The 20,956-nt window shown below is 40.6% G+C and overlaps 1 protein-coding gene across 1 annotated transcript in view; it reads left to right on the top strand.

Annotated features, from left to right (window-relative positions):
• LOC132152750 (vertebrate ancient opsin-like) overlaps nucleotides 1-20,956 on the top strand; it is a 405,745-nt gene that overhangs the window by 245,977 nt on the left and 138,812 nt on the right. The gene's annotated exons all lie outside the window — the stretch shown is intronic.

Below are 20,956 nucleotides of genomic sequence, written 5' to 3'. Positions count from 1 at the left end.
CAAATAACTGGGATCATGCACTGATTCACGGGTCAGTCTTCTGGTAAAGCATACCCTCTTAAAGTAATTGGTGTTTTTAGTAGGCCACTCAAATGTTCTGAGTATTAGCAAACTCATTAAAGCTAAATCCTGATAGAGTCAAGTGGACAATGTGTGTAAATTCACAAATTAGTTTGTATTGCCTCAACAAACAGTCAAACAGATCAAAATCTACAAAGCCATTTTCATAGACAAGCAAATCAAGATGCATGTATTATCATACAAAAATGTTAGAATCATATAATTGAATCAAATGATCATCAACTTTTTTTTCCTAGTCAATATGTGACTAGAAATGTATAATCAATAAACCTGCCATGAAATATGATTACTGAAGTTTAAGACAACTGCACCTTGTCTGTACTATGGATATGTATTAATTTAAGATGGAATGGTGAGAAAATGTATTAAAACTAAAATGCATTATGTTAGTCCTTACAAAAATGTATTTAATCCCTTTTTAAAAAGCACAAGTGGCTTTACCAAATCCACTTTGAATTATTAGACAACCATTCAGCTTCCACAAGAGGGCGCTGATGCCTCACTCCACCTGACTCATCATTCAGATCTTTCTCTAAAACTCCCTGCGCACGTAGCCTACTCCAGAAACTCCTTTTAATGTCTCCTCCTCTCCAAGATGCTTAAATCCCTGAATCCCACCGACTCACCAGCAAACTCCCACCCCTGCTGTTTAAGAGCTCATCAATAAACCCTCAGCTCAGTCCACGCGCGAGGAGAGGCTCAGTGGCGCTCCGTGTTTCATCACATTATCATCCAGAGCAACTGTGCCTTCAACACACTGCTGAGCAGCAACGAGCGAAACGTTATTATTTCAGCATACGCTGATCTTATTTCTCCATACTTACATTTTTATTTATGCTTAATTAATACATTTTCAATTTGCGCTCTCTAAGCCACTTGCTGTTTGCGCTTTCATTAGATAGGCTACTGTTGACGGATGACTGCGAGGAACTGCTAATATAAAACAGTTGTGGTTAGGTCCGAGATGGATGTACAAAGGCTAAATGTTACATTTGGGATCTGGACATGCCTTCAGCTTCAGAACAGCTCGGTTCTGAACGGGTCCTTAAACGGGAGTCTGGAGATCTCCAACGGCACCTGCGGAGACGCGCTTCTGCTGCCCAAGACAGAACCGGTGCGACCTAAAGGTGAGGATCTCCGACACACATTCAGCACCGGAAAGCTGTCTCGCTCGCGTTCGTTCTAGACACTCCATCTCCTTCACTCCGAGGTACCAAAGCTTGTCATGACCATGTTTTGACATTATGAAGAGGTTGCAGCACCTTTCAACTTGAAGTAAAATCAGGAAGTTGGGGTTGGGTATATAAACATTTTCAGTAAGCATAAAAGCAAGACTGCAAGTTTCAATGAGAGCGAGCTCTTGGATAAAAGCGTTCGCCTGAGGAGGTAACCATAGTGAGAGAAGGTAGCCTACTCTGCGCCTTCCGTACGATTCATTCAAAAAATATAGGTTATATCTGTTATCACTTCATGATGTACGTTTTGTTTAAAACGTCTTGTAGATACTCGACGTTTGCGCTTTAGAAACGCAAATACAATTCTATTAAGCAAGACAAACCTTAGAGATTGCTTCCCTAAAATCAGGTTGCTAAAAGAAATTTACATTTTAAGGGAAAGGATGATGCTTGTTATATCTTGGAAAATTGTAAATTAATTTCTGCCAGCATGGCTACAGCTTGATTTGTCACTGCAGGGGTAATTCAGATGTGATTATAATCTTATACCGTTTATTAAGTTTGCGCCCGGTCAGCCCAAGAGAGATGCTACAACACAAGAATAATGAAGTAAGTCAGCATGTGGAAACCTGATGTAGTCTAGCTATTTAATTAGACGCCTGTGAACAATGCTCTGTATAACATGCCACATTTGCGACACATATTTAGGTTTGAAGATCTCATATAAATCATACAATCTAATAAATACATGTAGTCATATGCGTGGTCACATTCATGACCAGTGGGGAAACACAGAGCCCTCATTTTGAACAAATGACAATTAAAATTATAAAAGTTGTAGATTTAAAATTATATTAAAAGAGACACAGTACAGTAAAACATGCATTTTATAGTTTTATAAAATATGTATAGCATTGATAGTAAAATAAGCAAATACGTAGATACATATACATAATGTTACTTAATTCTCTGCATCATTCTATTGGGTCTTTATGAGCAACTGAGATTTTTTTTTTTTTTACTTTGTAGTTTCCAACTGTTTCCAAATGAGGAATATAAAACACTTTCAGTAATCCTTATAAAGGCAAGCAGTTGTTTCATTAGGCTATCCAAAATGTGCATCACACATGTGCTCACACCGTTAAGAAAAATAAATAAATAAACTCCTAAACACAAATCTAAATGAAGCCAGTGGTGTCTATTCAAGAAACAGTTTGCAGGCTTTCCACTGATATTAGAATCACTGCCAAAGTAAGTGAATAAATCCGCAGACCTCACTGCATCACCCCTCTGGGCATTATGAACCGAGGGGCTGTTTTATGGAATGCAGAGATTATTTATCTTGTGGAAAATGAAGCAATGAAGTGCAAATTCTACATATCCACATTGAATGTTAACTGTAAAACATAAAACTGTAAATATATATATAAAAGGAAAACCAATATAAGCAATAATACTTTGCTGGGAAGAAAGCAGATGTTAAATATTACTTAGACAAATTGTCCTTACAATAGATTAGAGATGGACATTACATGTCAGGCTCCAACTGCCACTTGCAACATATGAAGTCATAACCACAGGGTCACCAAGGCTTCATGCTGTTGTGTGCTTTAACAGGATTGTAAACTTCATGGTTCTGACTGGATTTTTAAAAATCTAAATCTGAATATTAAATTTGATAATTTTTAGATCTGTTTTAGACTAATTCCACCATAAATAATTAAATAATTAAAATAACACATGCAGAAGAGATCAAAAGAACAGTGATTAGATGTGACTTTAAAAATGAAAAAAAAAAAGCAAAAAATAGATAACGAAAACAAGTCACTGATCATTGCTATAAAAATGTTTTGTTAAGTTAATTCTGAAAATGTGCTTTCAATATCTAAATTAACGGGTTTTATTTATTACGAAATATTCACTCAAATCAACCTGACTTCTTCATTAGTTTACCCTAATAAATGTCATTTTAAAAAGACAGCTGAAGTTGAAACAGCTCTTTGATACACACTACTACACATGTTCACATTTTACAGCAAAAACAAGCGATTTCTCACTTTGATGAAAGCAGTCAGTATACCTCGGGTGCAGGCTAAATTTACTGCATTGGTACTGAGGAGCCAAATCAGTGACTGCTCGACAATGCACATATTTGCTGTCCATTTCCTCCATCAGCAGAGGCTGTTGTGCTCTCTGTTCTTGTATTCAGTATAATCCCTGATCATCAAACACACATCTGTCATTATCGCCATTACACAGTGCTCCAACAGTGCTCTTCAGATCCACAGAGTGTTAGCTTACACTGCACACTCATTCATTCTTCTTTATGATGACCTCAGGCATGCTTCAGGCAATCAGTCATTTCAGTGATTTTCTGTGAATCTAAGAAAATCTATTCACTGCATTGTGAATAGATCCATTAAGGATACTTATTTTGTATAGAAGCTTATTTCCACCATGGAAATAAATAAATACAAATAAAAATAACTGACTTTTTGTCTCACATTCTGACTTTTTTCTTTTCTTTTCTTTCAGTTGCAAATTTATATCTCACAGTTCAAACTTTTATTTATTTATTTATTTCATAATTGCGAGTTTATATCTCACAAATGTGATTTAACATCTCACAATTATGAAGATTTTTTTTTTCTGGATAATTATTTTCTTTTTTTTATTTGTTTATAGAGCACAATTAAAACAACACTGGGTTGACCAAAGTGCTGTACAATAGCATCACATGAAGAAACCAACATCATCACCAACATCACAGGGAGAAAAAGAGTAATACAAAGCAAGTAAAACAAACATCATAGAAAAAAGGAGAGCATCTTTGTTAAGTCAATGAGTGGAACCAAAGGCTAACTCCAATAAATACAATTAAATTTTTTTTTAAAGAACCCAATGTAGGTAAAAGACTGAGATATAAAGACAAGCTCATCCAACCCTTAGAGGCCACCACTGAAAATGTCTGATCACCACTCAGCTTTAATCTTGTCCTAGGGATGTCTAAAATCATCTGGTTTGATGACCTTAGATTCTTTTGAGGTATGTAAAAGATTAGTTAAGTAAGAGTGTGCCAGATTGTGTAAGACTTTAAGATAAGTAGTTTAAAATCGACTCTGTGATGAACAGGAAGCCAATCTAAAGTAGCTAAAATAGGTTTTATATTCTGGTGTTCACGAACACCTATCAATAATCTAGCAGCAGCATTCTGCACTACACTGTAAAAAAAAATTATAATAAAACAATTGTTTCAACTTAAAAAAGTAAGTGTTCGTGCTGCCTTAAAATGTTAAGTTTTGTGAACTTAAATTGTGAAGTTGTCTCAGCTGACGATAAAGTTGACATGACTTACAAAAACTAGTGCAATAAACATAATTTAAGTTTTCTGAGCTTAAATTGTGAAGTTGCCTTAACTAAGAATAAAGTTGATAGGACTTATAAAAACAAGTGCAACATACATAATTTAGGTTTTCTGAACTTAAATTGTGAAGTTGTCTCAACTAAGAATAAAGCTGATAGGACTTTATAAAACAAAAGCAATAAACAATACGTTTTGTGAACTTAAATTAAGTTAATAAAAGAATAGAGCTGAATAGACGAAGTGTATTCAGTGTATTCATTGAAGTGCAATGAACAATATCAGTTTAACATTTAAAATGACAATTTGTCTTAACTGAGGATAAATCATCTGGATCTTATTTTTGGATCTTATCATCTTATTTTCCCATTAAAACCACTTCATTAACTGATACTTTAAACATACAGTGATGTACTGCATAAACAAAACAGCGTAAAATACAGAGTAATGCTCTGCATGAATTACACTATATTAAGCAAACAGTGCTGTTATGCATAAAACAAATGTACTGCACAAACATACAGTAATGTACTACATTAAGAATGATACTGTATAAACGTTCAGTAATGTACATTAACAACAATACTGTATAAACAGATAACAAGTGTCTAAAATCAAACAAAGTATTTTTATATTAAGCTACATAAATTGTCACTGCATAAAGTACCACATTAAGAAAAAAATTCATTGAGCATTCATCGTTTTAAAACAACCAGAAATTCACCAGGCTAAATCATGAACAACAAAAAGGCACAGAACATAAACCTTTCAGTTAGGACACTACACAGTTTTGGAAAGGAGTCTATTTTTCAGCCCATGCACATTCACAGAACACTGATCACCTCTGAGGTCAATGAAAATCTTTTGAATGACCTCATATGTGTAGCGTAGTTTTTTGGGATAATCAATATTAACCACAAAAAAAAGCCCGACTAGTAGAGCCACAGCATGAGGGAGGTCTTCGGCATCACTCAGGACAACCTGTTCCTTCAGTACCAGGTAAAAGTCAAAGGCATCATATCCATCAGCAGAGGTGGAAAGTAACGAATTACATTTACTCGCGTTACTGTAATTGAGTAGCTTTTTTGTGTACTAATACTTTTTAAAGTAATTTTTTTAATCTGTAATTTTACTTTTACTTAAGTATATTTTGTTTGAAGTATTGTACTTCGCTACATTTTAAAACACATTAATTACTGAGTAAAAAAAATAAAAAAAAATAAAAATAAATCGCTCCCTGGAAACTACGGCATAATGGGCAGGAGGTCAAACTGGCGCTAAAATCACAAGAAAGATGCAGACGGACAAAACAGGCGTTAGTGGTGCAGACACCGCTGAAAACGAAACCCCGTCATATTCTGAAGTTTAACTCGAAGGAAATGAAGTGAACCCCTGGCCATATGTATGCTCTATTATGCAGTGTGAGCTGTACTTTCCTAGGAAGACCAAACTAGCAGCTTATAAAATCTCGACAAGACCTCAACCCTTCGCAAGAATGTAGAGGTAAGCTAAATAATTGCATCGTTGCATTGGTGGTTAAAATGAAGCTTTGACATTTTAGCAAGAGGTTTTGCACAAATTAGCTAAAAAGACCGTGGTGAGGATTGTGCTATTTTTGTTTTAATGATATGCGCGCGCATTTATAGTGCGTTCTTTCACTGTGTGATTCAGTCTCCTAAAATGCATTTAGAATGATCACAAAATTGAAGATATAGGGGCAGAAAATTCACATATTTATATAATTTCATATATTAAATCAAAATCACACAAAGAATGCCATCGTTTCCTCCAAAAATCATCATGAATATATACATACATATATGTAACAGTTCAGTAAACAAGTTAATTAAGAGACTTGCGTTTTAGACACCATATTGCCTTTTTCAGCTCTATTTCTACAACAGAAAATAATTCCAAACACAGCCACCAAAGCACAGTTTTGCGTCTCTGAGCAACGTGACAGTGTTTCGTTCCTGAATGAATCAAACGTTTAAATGATTCGGTTCAATCGCAATGACTCACTTATTAAAAGTGACTTGCTGACACATACTGGCCATTTTAATTTCACATTTAAAGTATCTTTTGATTTTTTTTTAATAATTAATTTCTTATCTTTTCAAATGAGTATTCAACATTTTATGTCTTGTACATCAAAACATTATTCATGCATTTGTAACTGCAGGTTAAATGCATTCTTGTCCTGCACTAAACAGTGTAATACATCTAAATGCCACTTCCAATGAATCTTCTGCATTTCCTCTGCATTAAAAGATGAGTTTGTTGATACTGATTTGCCTGGTAACAGCCCAAATGTTTTATTATTCTAAATAACTGATTCCTTTAATTAAAAACAACTAGTTTGAGATTAATAGACCTATCCCAGGGGTGTCAAACTCAGTTCCTGGAGGGCCATAGCCCTGCAGAGTTTAGTTCTAACCCTGCTCCAGCACACATATCATGTAGTTTTCAAATAAACCTAAATGATTAGATTAGCTGGATCAGGTGTGTTTAATTAGGGTTATATCTAAACTGTGCAGGACTGTGGCCCTCCAGGAACTGAGTTTGACACCCTTGGCCTGTCCCATTTTGACTCCCTCCCACTGTTAAAATGTAACTAAGTAATTTTTACTCTGAGTAAAGTTTAAATGAGCTACTTTTTACTTTTACTTGAGTAGATTTTTAGACTGGTACTTTTACTTGTACTTAAGTAAAATTTCATTAATGTAATGGTACTTTTACTTGAGTAGAATATTTTTGTACTCTTTCCACCTCTGTCCATCAGGCATTATGAGAATGCCCACATCCATTCCCACCATCACATGGTCAATGTCAGTTTCCTACAGCAAGTATATTATCAAAACATTTACTGAGAATGTCAGTTATTTTATTGAAAGTGTATAACCCAATTTTTAGCAGAAATTTATGTAGTGAAAGTATCTTAATTCTGAGACCCTGTCTTGTTTGTATTTTACAGTTTTCTACATCAAATCATCCTACATAATGTATGAAGATTCTATGAAAATATAACCCTGATATCTTTAATACTGACCAAGGCCATGTCAAAAGATTGAAATCACAGTGAAATTAACAACTAAAATTCAACTTTGGCATTTATTTGGCATTTATCTCATAATTAGATTATAAAACTATAATACATTTCATAGACAGGGTCCTGATTAAACATATCCAGAACATTATTTTAAGCAAAGGTATAATATTTACATGCAAATCTACCTCTGCTGACTTGAAGAAATCTGATGGATCCTCGCCGAGGTAATGTGGATGGCCTTGAAGAACAACGGCCCTTTTCATTGACATGGAATTCTTAAATAAAATAAAAAATTATTAGATTGATTTAGGGTAAGGCTGACAATGTAAATGCTTTATAACTATTATCGTGGAAATCAGGGGTGCTGCTGCATCTGCTGGAGTGTAGCCCATGAAAAAATGCGAGGTGCTGGTGGTGCATGTTAAATGAACATTTTGTAACAAAACAAAAAATATTAATTTGTATATTCGAAATTCACAGAAAAAACCTACAACAAGCAGCAACAGTAAACAAGTTGAATCAAATTGATTGTTGAAGTCGTTTGTTGGCAAGACTTTTTGATCATATTCATCAGTCTGTGCTGTAACCAAATCAAGAATTAATGACCGTTTCTACAAATACAGCAGAGAAACAACGAGAGCATCCATTTACCTCAGCATCAAACCAATCTCGCCTTCTCAGACTTGTGGCATTTATTTTGATTTTTAACATTAGATCTTTCCTATTCTTGGAACAAAATTAATGCATAAAGTCGATTCAGTAAATACTAGAACTTCAAATTGGACTGGCTTCTATGGTCAGATGAAATAATAATAAATAAAAAAAACATTTTTAGCAGCAAACACTCAAGATGGGTTTGGTGAACACAGGGATAAAAAGTACCCCATGTGTACTATTAAATATATAGCTGTTTTTTGATGTTGTAGGCCTATATTTCTGTTGGAGGTCCTGGGGCCTTTTGCACCAGCTAGACATAAAAAAGCTGGGTGTAATCCCTACGTTGGGCTTTGCAACGTCCAACTTTACAATAAATATTTACACCTGTTGCAAATATTGATAGAATATGGATTCTATCAAATACTAACATAAATTAAATAAGTGACTGACTCTGTTAGAAATCTTATAATGGGCCATGTTTGGATCTTCCAACCAAACAATATTCCAAACACAAACTTCAAAAACAACACAAAAATGGGTCACTGAGCACAAAACCAGGCGTCTGCTCTGGCCAGTCCTCTGACCTGAATCCTGTAGAAAGTGAGTGAGGTTGACTGAAGAGAAGCACCACCTGTCACACACCTGGACTCATTTTGTGTGTTTTTGCCCCTGTGACCCAGTTTCTGTCTTCCGTGTCTGGTTTGATTAGTTTCCAGGTGTGTCTCTTCATTTCCCCATGTGTTCCATGTCCCTGTTAATTTAGTCATGCCATCCACCTGTGTTTCCCCATTATCCTTTGTATAAATGCCTTGTCCTTTCAGTTCTGTTTTGTCGGGTCTACTCGTCTACGTGTCAACTTGTCCACTTGTCACCTGTTACTTGCCACTTGCCTCTTGCCACCTGTTATTTTGCTACTTACCATGCCTATGTTTGAGTTAATAAATCCTTGTTTCGTTTATCCCTCGGCTTCGTGTTCCTTCCAGCAGCGTAAGCCGTGACAGAAGACCCGACCTAAAAAGTTATAAACTGCGTGTTTTCCCTCCGTTTTTTTTTTTCGTTTTTTCACTGTCTTTTTCTTTCCGTAGTGTGTCATGGATCCCCTCTATCGCCCCGAATACCTCCTCCTCCTGCTGGAGCAGGAGGGACTGTCTCTCGAGGACCATACCAGACGGTTTCTCTGGATAGCTAATGCCACCAGCTACCCGGACCACGCGCTCTGCACCTTTTATCACGCCAGCCTGAACTCCAGGTGCAGAGCGTTGTCGCCCGAAGATGGTCCTCGGGAGGATTTCGCCGCCTTTATAGAGTGGAATCTGGTGAGAAATGGGTCACCTCTCACGGTCGGCCCAATGGAGGATCTCGCCAGGTCCACTCTGGACCCAGAGCCCAGCCTACAATCTCCCCACGGTACGAGGCATAAGCCCGAGCCCACCGATGACGGAGAGCCAGAGAGCAACCCGTCAGACCAGGTGCGAGAGCCGGCGACACTGCCCACCACGAGGGAGCATAATGTGGAGCGCCAAATGGGTCAAAATGAGGGGGTTTCCAATGCACCTATGCCAGATCCTCCTGTAAGCCCAGGACGGGCTCCTGATTCCCCGTTAAGCCCAGGACGGGCTCCTGTTCCCCCGTTAAGCCCAGGACGGGCTCCTGATCCTCCGTTAAGCCCAGGACGGGCTCCTGATCCTCTGTTAAGCCCAGGAAGGGCTCCTGATTCCCCGTTAAGCCCAGGACGGGCTCCTGATCCTCCTTTAAGCCCAGGACGGGCTCCTGATCCTCCTTTAAGCCCAGGACGGGCTCCTGATCCCCCGTTAAGCCCAGGACGGGCTCCTGTTCCCCCGTTAAGCCCAGGACGGGCTCCTGTTCCCCCGTTAAGCCCAGGACGGGCTCCTGTTCCCCCGTTAAGCCCAGGACGGGCTCCTGTTCCCCCGTTAAACCCAGGACGGGCTCCTGATCCTCCGTTAAGCCCAGGACGGGCTCCTGATCCTCCTTTAAGCCCAGGACGGGCTCCTGAACCCCCGTTAAGCCGAGGACGGGCTCCTGAACCCCCGTTAAGCCGAGGACGGGCTCCTGAACCCCCGTTAAGCCCAGGACGGGCTCCTGATCCTCCGTTAAGCCCAGGACGGGCTCCTGATCCTCCGTTAAGCCCAAGAAGGGCTCCAGCCCCAGAGCTTACTCCAATGCCTGCTCCTCCAAAATTCCCACCCTCCCACCCACTCCTGCCTCCTCCTCCGCTGTCGTCTGGCTGCTCGCCCCCAGCCTACCATCATTGTGGTGCAAGCTCAGCGGGACCGCCATCCTCCAGCGACGCCTTGGTCGGCGTCTCCCTCACCTCCGCCTCCAGCCTCTGAGGCCTGGACTCCGCCTCGGCCCGTTGACCCGTCGGCTCCACCATGGCTCCTAGCTCCTTCCTCTCCGCCGTGGCCCGGCAGTCCGCAGGCTCTGCCTTGGTCTGGCGTCGTCCATCCTATGCCTCGGGACTCCACTCCTGCGGCTTCGCCTCATCCCTCCGTCCCTCCGGCTCCGTCATGCTCCTTCATCCCCTCGGCTACACCTCAGTCCTCGGTCACTCTGGCCTCACCGCGGCCTTCCGGATCCACATCGCCGCGTCAGTCACCAGAGCCATCAGTTCCGCCTAGGACCTCCGGCTCCTCCCCGTCACCCTGGCTCTCCGTCTCCGCCTCGGGCTCCTCCTCCACTTGCTCCGTTGCCGTGGGTCGAGTCCCTGGAGTCGGTGACTATTCCTCCTCCATGGCTCCTTCCACCGTCGGCCCCACCTTGGGCCGTTATGGCTGTGGCCTGGGTCCTGCTGGGTACCTCCTGCTTCAGATCCTTCCTGTCTCCTCCCTGGCTCCTCCCTCCGTCATCTCCTCCCTGGCTCCTTCCTCTGTGGTCCCTGTCTGCTGGCCCCCTCCTGGGAGGCTGTCCTCCACAGGAACCTCCTCCCAAGTTCCCACCCACGCCTCCCTTTGTTGTTTCTACGGTGCGAGGACGCACCTACCTGGAGGGGGGAGTACTGTCACACACCTGGACTCATTTTGTGTGTTTTTGCCCCTGTGACCCAGTTTCTGTCTTCCGTGTCTGGTTTGATTAGTTTCCAGGTGTGTCTCTTCATTTCCCCATGTGTTCCATGTCCCTGTTAATTTAGTCATGCCATCCACCTGTGTTTCCCCATTATCCTTTGTATAAATGCCTTGTCCTTTCAGTTCTGTTTTGTCGGGTCTACGTGTCTACGTGTCTACGTGTCTACTTGTCTACTTGTCACCTGTTACTTGCCACTTGCCTCTTGCCACCTGTTATTTTGCTACTTACCATGCCTATGTTTGAGTTAATAAATCCTTGTTTCGTTTATCCCTCGGCTTCGTGTTCCTTCCAGCAGCGTAAGCCGTGACACCACCAACATGGAGATGGGAATCTGAAGTGATTCTGGATGAAGGAATAGTCTCTGATCTCTTGTCAGGTTATCTCTAACGTCATCAGGCATTATAGGAGAACATTTAGAGCGGTTAAACTGGCAAATGGAGGTTTCAAAAATAATTCAATAAAAGGGTGTTGTTAATTGTGGCCAAAGTGTATTTAAGAAAAACATTTATTATCAAATGAAAGGTTAGAGTTTTGTGATTTTTAAAAAAAACTAAAAGATCAAAAGGATTAACAATGCAGATTAAATAGTTTTTTTTTCTGGTGTCATTTTATTACACATAACTTTCTGAACTTTATTTAGTTGTAAGCGAGTTAACAGTGATTGGCTCACACCTGCATATACAGAATTACAGTACTCCAGTCTTACAAAAATAAAGACATGAATAAGCTTTTCAAAATTTCTGGTTGACAGAAATGGTTTTACGTTAGTAATCTCAAATATAATTTGCTGACATCCATTGTTTAACTTAATGCAAACAATTTAGTAGAGATGTAATTTTCCTCTTGTCCTGTTTTCTTAAAGGTAGATACACCTGAGTATAATCAGCAAAACAATGAAAAGAAACTCCATGCTTTTGAAAAATAGAACCCAAGGGCAGCATATACAGTAAGAACAAGACTGGACCAAGAATTGAACCTTGGGGAAAACCACAATTCAATAGAGCAAACTTAGAATAAGATTGACTGATATTAAAAAGGTCCTATTAGAAAGAAATGATCTGAACCACTCAAGAGCTATGTCTCGGATACCCAGTCTTTTCTATACCCGTAATAAGGATATTGTGAGCAATAGTATCGAATGCTGCACTTAGATCTACTCCTAATGTAAGACTTTTATTTACTAATGTCAATAGGCTTTGGCCAATAATCTCAAAAGTCTGTTTAATAATTTTTGATAGGACTATATCATGGCAGCAGTTTGTAGGTGTCACGGCGCGTCTGGGTCCAAACGCAGGGAAATATCTTTTAATTATAACAAGAACAAAAAGGCCAACAAGGCAAAAACAAAACAGAAACAAATAACAGGGAACAAGCCGAAATGGCTGAGCCACTCAACTGGACAGCCAGGTCAATGTAACTCTCCAGCGTCTCGTCGGGGTGCCAGAATAGCATAAGGGACTTGAAGGGCTCGGCTAGTACTCCCCAGAAGAAGACCATTAGACAGGTCTTCTCTGTTGCCGACAGCCACGAAGTCCCAAGCATAATCCTCGATGCTTCGCTCTTCCTGGCGGACATCAAGGAATTTCCCTGCTGGATCCATATTTGCTGGCTGCATTCTGTCATGGTGTGGTAGGACGCGCCGAGGAAGAAACAGGGTCTGGATCCAAACGCAGGGAAATATCTTTTAATTACAACGTTGTATAACAAGAACAAAAAGGCCAACAAGGCAAAAACAAAACAGAAATGAATAACAGGGAACAAGCCTAAATGCAAGCACTAGAAACACGGTTTACACAAACAACGATTAATGCAGCCAGACAGAGTGGTGTGTGAGACAAAACTATATACTCATGAACAAATTGGGAACAGCTGTGTGTGTGTGAGTATGTGACAGGTGTGTCCAACTAGTGACCATAGACAGTAAAAAAATGGACACAGCGACCCCATTGGATTCAACGGAGACAAGTGAAGTCAATTAGAAGCACTTACTTCCTGGGGGTCGGGCATACTGCGCAGACTCAAAATGAGCTTGATGACGTAGATGTCACGTGAGCAACCTGTAAGCCTTCTAATCGCTGTGCCAAGAGCTGAATCACCAACCGAATCTTGCAGAGAAGGCGAGCGTGAACAGGAGAAAATTTTGGTAAGTATTCTGATTAATTATATCCCTTAACTTTATGCCTCCTCCACGTCCCCCCGATAGCCTCATAGACAGTAAAAGATTGCCTGCGAGCTTCTCCTCCTGTCCATACGGTAATTTCTCTACTGTGCGACAGAGAGTCGCAGGTTATGACGCAATCGTTAGCCTATTTTTTACAAAAACTGCTTCTACGGGGCCACAACGTAAGCTACAAGGTAATGGAGCCTTTTATACATTTTCGTGTTTCTTTAGAAATAATTAATGGACAAATGGAGTCTTTAAACGCCTCAGATGTAAAGTTATTAGCTGTCAAAGTGACGCCAAAATGAATGGGAGTCAATGGAATGCTAACAGCAGGTGGGGGTCCGCTATCCAATGGCGGCGCCCAGGGCTGCTTCAATAAAATATGAAACCCTGCCCCCCCTGCTAGTGACCAGGTGTGCATGTACGTGTGTGAGTGGGTGACCCAGCTGTGCGCAGTGAAGGTAATGAGTCCAGGAGAATGGAAGTGGTGCACTCTGGTGGTGAGAGGGAGGACCACCTGGTCAGGACTCATGACAGGAGGTTTCAACTGACCAATTATCTTTGATAAAGACTGACGTGAAGAGGAGAAAATTGATTAAATATCACCAATGTGCAACTCGTAGATAGAGAGTTTAAAAAAAAACAGACACAATCTGCATTCTAATATCGATAACTTTCTGGACAAAAACTTTATCAAGTCACCACATGCTGTAGCAGGAAGAGGAAAACAGGTGGAAAAAGGATTTAGTACAGAATTGTATTAAATAACACTTTTGAATTCCCATTATACCTCGAGATTAACCCAGCAAAATTGTTCATTTTAGCAGTTTTTACTGCATTCTGGTAGGTAACTAAAGCATCCTGTAAAAATGTTTATGACATGTTTATAACTTATCCTCCTTCCACCTACGCTCTGCTCTCCAACAAGCTCGTCTCAAATTTTGTGTACCCTCGTTTAACCAAGGATCAGATTTAGTCTTACCACTCTTAGCCCTTAACGGGGCTACAGAGTTTAGAAAAAAGGAAGAGGTAGATTTTAATATATCAAAAGCTACATTTACATCACAAGAGCCATCAAGAACACCAAAAATGTCTGATTCAGAAAATAAGGTCTTAAACCTCTCGATGGCAGCTGTTGTTACATTATGAATCTGACGAGCTGGAGGACAGATAATCTGAGTGACGCATGAAGTTAAAAAACTACTGAGAATAAACATATGATCTGAAAAAACTGAGTTTTGAATTTCAATATCCCCAACAGAAAGGCCCAAAGATAATATTAGGTCCAGGGCGTGACCTTTTTCATGAGTAGGACCCTGCACATGTTGGACATGTTGGAAGTTGAAGGAGTCAGTAAGATTCAAAAAGTCTTTAGCCAGTGAATTTGGTGAACAGCAGACATGCACATTGAAATCCCTCACTATTAAAAGTTTATCATATTTCACCCAAAAATTCACTAAAGTCCCTTATCAAATCTTTGTTGAATTTTGAAGGACGATATACCACAGCACAGAGTACTGAGGTGTTCAACTGTAACAACTACTGCTCAAAACTAGTATAATGTGTGGTCTGTAGAGTCCGACAGTTCAAGCTGCTTTTAAAAATAGTTGCCACCTCCGCGACCAGAGGCCCATGGGGAATTTAAAAAAGCCACAGTTAGACGGTAGCAACTCAGAAAGTGAACTTAGATCACCAGTATTTAACCAGGTCTCTGTTAAAAATAAAATGTCCAAATTCTGAGAATCAAAGAAATCCTTTAAGATAAAATATTTGCTTGAGAGTGACCACAGATTAATCAGAGCAAATTTTAATTTGGGTCTTTAGTCTTTGCAACTGTACATATCTTCTTTATGGACCAAGAGCTTGTAACACTCCAAAGAGAAAGGAAAAATTAAAACCGCATCATATGACCGCTTTAAAGTCAACCAGTTCGATGGGAGCATTGCTTGCTTTTTGGGTTAAAAGAATTACTTAATATGAAATTCGAATGATGTCACAATTAGAGATTAGACTGTACAGAAATTGAAATCTATATTCTAATACACACTATATTCAGCCATGCAACACTGATGTTGTTAACATTAATAATAATTTGCAGGATTTGATGTGATATGAGCCAATCGATCGTTAGATTAAATCACCATTGTTAGCGTGATTTATTGTAATGCTTTTTTCCTCAGTTGGTCAGAACAAAGCATGGCACACCTTACAGTCATGCCCAACAGTATGGACACTCTTGGTAAATATGATCAAAGAAGGCTGTGAAAATTTATCTGCATTGTTAATCCTTTTGATTTTTTATTTAATAAATTCACAAAAATCTAACATTTCATTGGATAATAATAATTTAAAATGGGGGGACATATCATTATGAAATAAATGTTTTTCTCTAATACACATTGGCTACAATTAAGGACACCCTTTTATTGAATTATTTTTAAACCTCCATTTGCCAGTTTAACAGCTCAAAATGTTCTCCTATAATGCATGACGAGGTTAGAGAACACCTGACAAGGGATCAGAGACCATTCCTTCATCTAGAATCACTTCAGACCCTTTAGATTCCCAGCTCCATGTTGGTGGTGCTGCTCTTCAGTTCACCATACTCATTTTCTATAGGGTTCAGGTCAGATGACTGGAATGACCATAGCAAAACTTGGTTTTGTGCCCAATGACCCATTTCTGTGTTGTTTTTGAGGTTTGTGTTTGGATTATTGTACGGTTGGATGATTCAAACATGGTCCATTATAAGATTTCTAACAGAGTCATTCACTTTTTGATTTTTTTATCTGTTGGTATTTGATAGAATCAAATATGCCATGTATCTAAACAAGATGCCCAGGACCTTCAGGAAAAATATAAGCCCACAACATCAAAAATACAGCAGTATATTTCATTGTACACATGGGGTACTTTTTACCCCTGTTTTCACCAAACCCATCTTGAGTGTTTGCTGCTAAAAAGCTCATTTTTTAGTTTCATCTGACCATAGAAGCCAGTTCCATTTGAACTTCCAGTCGTGTCTGATAAATGAATATGCTGGAGTTTGTTTTTGGATGAGCTAAGGCAATTTTTCTTGAAACCCTCCTAAACAACATGTGGTGATGTAGGTGCTGTTTCACAATTTTTTTATGGATTTCTGACCCCCATTTCAGCCACTTCACTAATTTGTGAAGCTCAATTATATTTTGCTGCACATCAGAAATATATTCTTTGGTTTTTCTCATTGTGATGGATGATTAGGGGCATTTGGGCCTTGTTTTTTCCACCTATTTATATTTATGTTAAACAGGAAGCAATGGCTGGATAGTTTCATGTTCATAATCACCCTGGAGTACTCAAAATTGTGAATATGAATGGGAATATACTTCAGAGTTATTTTACTCATAAGAATTTCTAGGGGTGTCCTTAATTGTGGCCAATGTGTATCAGAGAAAAACATTTATTTCATAATGATATTTCCCCCCATTTTAAATTCGTATTATCCAATGAAAGGTTAGATTTTGTGAATTGTTTAAATAAAAGATCAAAAGGATTAACAATGCAGATCAATTTTCACAGCCTTCTTTGGTCATATTTACCAAGGGTGTCCATATTTTTGGGTATGACTGTACTTGTTCAGATGACAATATATGATGAAAATTCTTATTTGGGTCATATATTCCAAGATGTAGGCTAGAATCTGTGATTACTAAGTGCAGTGAATATCCACACCGGTGCGGTGTCTGACAGCAACACATTCACCTCAAAACAGATTCATCTGCACTGGATCACAACCCATGCATGGAATATAATTCCGCAAGGAACTGCAATTCTAGGTATTCTAACATAGATGGCAACAAAGAGGCGAAACTTACAGACTGCAGCTTTAACTATGCATAATGGACCCCATTAGAAAAAACCTGAGACCCACTGTTATGACTAACTCAAAGCCATAACAAGTGATAGGAGACCATGCCACAAACAAACGGTACAAAACATAAATTTATTGTGTATCCAACACAGTTTAAACAACAAAATCCAAATATGGGGTGTGTGAATGTCAATATCAGTAGTGTAAGGCAAATGCATGGATGTAGTATGAGGTGTATGAGTGCAAGTGTTGAGTGTAACAAAAGGCAAAAACTTAAATAAACTCAAATGTGCATCAGTGAAGAATGCTGTCGTCCCGAGCGAGGCATGGACCTGAACAGGTCAACCGAGCAGCGTTCAAGCTTTGAGCCACCGGAACTCAGCAGGAAGAGAGCCCCGAATCCAGCAGTGAATCTCCTATTTAAACACCATTCTCAGGTGACAGCAATCAAGTCTGAAATAGAGGAGGAGCAAGAGAACAAGCAAAAACAGGCCAAGGGCCGTAACACCCACCAGTTCATCACTATGATAAAACACATGCTGGGTTAGACAGGCAGTACAAGTCATTTGCTCTGAAGCAATGCAACTACTGAGCTCAGGTTAGATGCCTGTTGAGTTCACTCAGAATGAGGTCATCAGTCATGAGCCCATAACATTTAGATGAGTCCAGAGATGATCTTATGGATCTTATGGATGCTACAGTATATGGCTTCATAACAATACAAAGAATCTGCAAGTCAGCAAAGCATTTTACATTTACATTTAATCATTTAGCAGACGCTTTTATCCAAAGCGACTTACAAATGAGAACAATAGAAGCAGTCAGGTCAACAAGAGAACAACTACAGTATACAAGGGCCATGACAAGTCTCAATTAGTCTAGTATAGAACACATAGCCAGGTTTTTTTTTTTTAATAAATGAAAAGACAAGAAAAGGAAAAGTGCTAGTGTTAGTTGGTTAAGTGCAGGCAAAAAAGATGAGTCTTAAGATGTTTCTTGAAAATGAGTAAAGACTCGTACGAATTGAGAGTGGGAGTTCATTCCACCAGCTGGGCACAGTCCAGGAAAAGGTCCGTGAGAGTGATTTTGAACTTCTTTGGGATGGCACCACAAGGCGTCGCTCACTTGCAGAGCGCAAACTTCTGGAGGGCACATAAGATTTAACCAGTGAGTTTAGGTAAGTTGGTGCCGTGCCAGTGGTCGTCTTGTAGGCAAGCATCAGTACCTTGAATTTGATACGAGCGCCTACTGGTAGCCAGTGTAACCTGATGAGGAGAGGAGTAAGGTGAGCTTTTTTCGGCTCATTAAAGACAGCCCTCGCTGCTGCATTCTGGATCAACTGCAGAGGCTTGACAGTACATGCAGGAAGGCCCGCCAGGAGAGCATTACAATAGTCCAGTCTGGAGAGAACAAGAGCTTGGACAAGAAGTTGGGTTGCTTGCTCTGACAGGAAGGGTCTAATCTTCCTAATGTTGTATAAGGCAAACCTGCAGGACCGGGTCGTTGTAGCAATGTGGTCTGTGAAGCTTAACTGATGATCCATCACAACTCCTAGGTTTATGGCTGTCCTAGAAGGAGTAATGGTTGATGAGCCCAGCTGTATAGAGAAGTTGTGATGAAGCAATGGGTTAGCTGGAATCACCAGGAGTTCTGTCTTTGTAAGGTTAAGCTGAAGGTGATGGTCATTCATCCAGCTAGAAATGTCACTCAGACAGGCTGAAATGCGAGCAGCTTCCGTCGGGTCGTCTGGCTGGAATGAGAAGTAGAGTTGGGTGTCATCAGCGTAGCAGTGATAAGAAAAGCCATGCTTCTGAATGACAGATCCTAATGATGTCATGTAGATGGAGAAGAGAAGTGGTCCAAGTACTGAGCCTTGAGGAACCCCAGTAGCAAGGTGGTTTGACTTTGAAACATCACCCCTCCAAGACACACTGAAGGATCTGTCAGAGAGGTAGGACTTAACCCACAGGAGTGCAGTTCCAGAGATGCCCATCTTTCTGAGGGTGGACAGGAGAATCTGGTGATTAACAGTGTCAAAAGCAGCAGACAGGTCCAGTAAGATGAGTACCGAGGATTTTGAAGCTGCTCTTGCTAGTCGCAGGGCTTCAGTAACCGAGAGCAGAGCAGTCTCAGTTGAGTGGGCACTTTTGAAGCCAGATTGGTTGCTGTCCAGGAGGTTGTTCTGTACAAGGAACATAGAAAGCTGGTTGAACACAGCTCGCTCAAGTGTCTTTGCAATGAATGGAAGAAGGGATACCGGTCTGTAGTTTTCAAGAAGCGCTGGATTTAGAGATGGTTTCTTGAGCAGTGGACTTACCCGAGTCTGCTTGAATGCTGAGGGAAATGTTCCAGAGTGAAGAGAGGAGTTGATAATGTGAGTAAGTGAAGGTATGACTGAAGAAGAGATCGCTTAAAGGAGGTGAGTGGGGATTGGATCAAGTGGACAAGTAGTAGGATGATTGGACAGGAGAAGTTTGGAGACGTCCATCTCTGAGAGTGGGGAGAAGGAGGAGAAAGAGTGTGCGTTGGTCATTGTGAAGTTGTCCTCAGTCTGCGGTGTGGAGAATTGGTCACTTATGGATCTTGTCTTATTTGTGAAGAAAGCTGCAAAGTCGTCCGCTGTAAGAGTCGATGGAGGAGGTGGTGGCGGCGGATTAAGAAGAGAAGAGATAGTCTTGAAGAGTGTCCGGCGTCACAACAGTTGTTAATTTTGTTGTGGTAGTAGGATGTTTTAGCCATGAAGACATTTGCAGAGAAGGAAGAGAGGAGAGACTGATACACGCTGAGGTCGGTAGAGTTTCTTGATTTCTGCCATTTCCTCTCTGCAGCCCTGAGTTTAGAGCGATGTTCACGGAGAACCTCGGTCAGCCAGGGGGCAGATGGGGCAGTGCGTGCTGGTCTAGACAACAGTGGGCAAAAGTTGTCCAAGCAAGATGTTAAAGTGGAGCAAAGAGTGTCCGTAGCGCTGTTCGTGTCCAGAGCAGAAAACTGAGAGAGTGCAGGAAGTGAGGATGAAACCACAGAAGATAGGCGAGATGGAGAGAGTGAGCGTAGGTTCCGTCGAAAGGTGACCTGCGTTGGAGTGTGAGGAACTTCAGGAGTAAGTGCTAGGTTAGCAGTAATGAGGAAGTGGTCTGAGGTGTGCAGTGGAGCAACTGAAGAGTTGTCCACAGAGCAACAGCGCGTGTAGATGAGGTCCAGTTGGTTGCCTGATTTGTGTCGCTGTAGTAGACACTAGCTTGAGATCAAATGAGGTGAGTAGAGTTTTGAAGTCAGCAGCCTGGGGCTTATCTAGGTGGATGTTGAAGTCACCAAGCAGTACCAGAGGAGTACCATCTTCAGGAAAGTTTGATAGCAGCACATCCAACTCATTTGATGTGATTCAAATGAACCAGTACCTGTAGGTGATGGCTGAAGATCAAATTTCCATTCTTTTGATATAAGGAGACCCGTACCTCCACCCCTCCCAGTGGTACGAGGAGTGTGGGAACAAGTGAAATTAGTGGAGAGGGCTGCAGGGGTGGCAGTATCT

Source organism: Carassius carassius, chromosome 11 (genome assembly GCF_963082965.1).
Source record: "Carassius carassius chromosome 11, fCarCar2.1, whole genome shotgun sequence".
NCBI lineage: Eukaryota > Metazoa > Chordata > Actinopteri > Cypriniformes > Cyprinidae > Carassius > Carassius carassius.
Note: the sequence above shows the minus strand (reverse complement) of the source record. Positions and strands in the feature narration are given on the sequence as shown.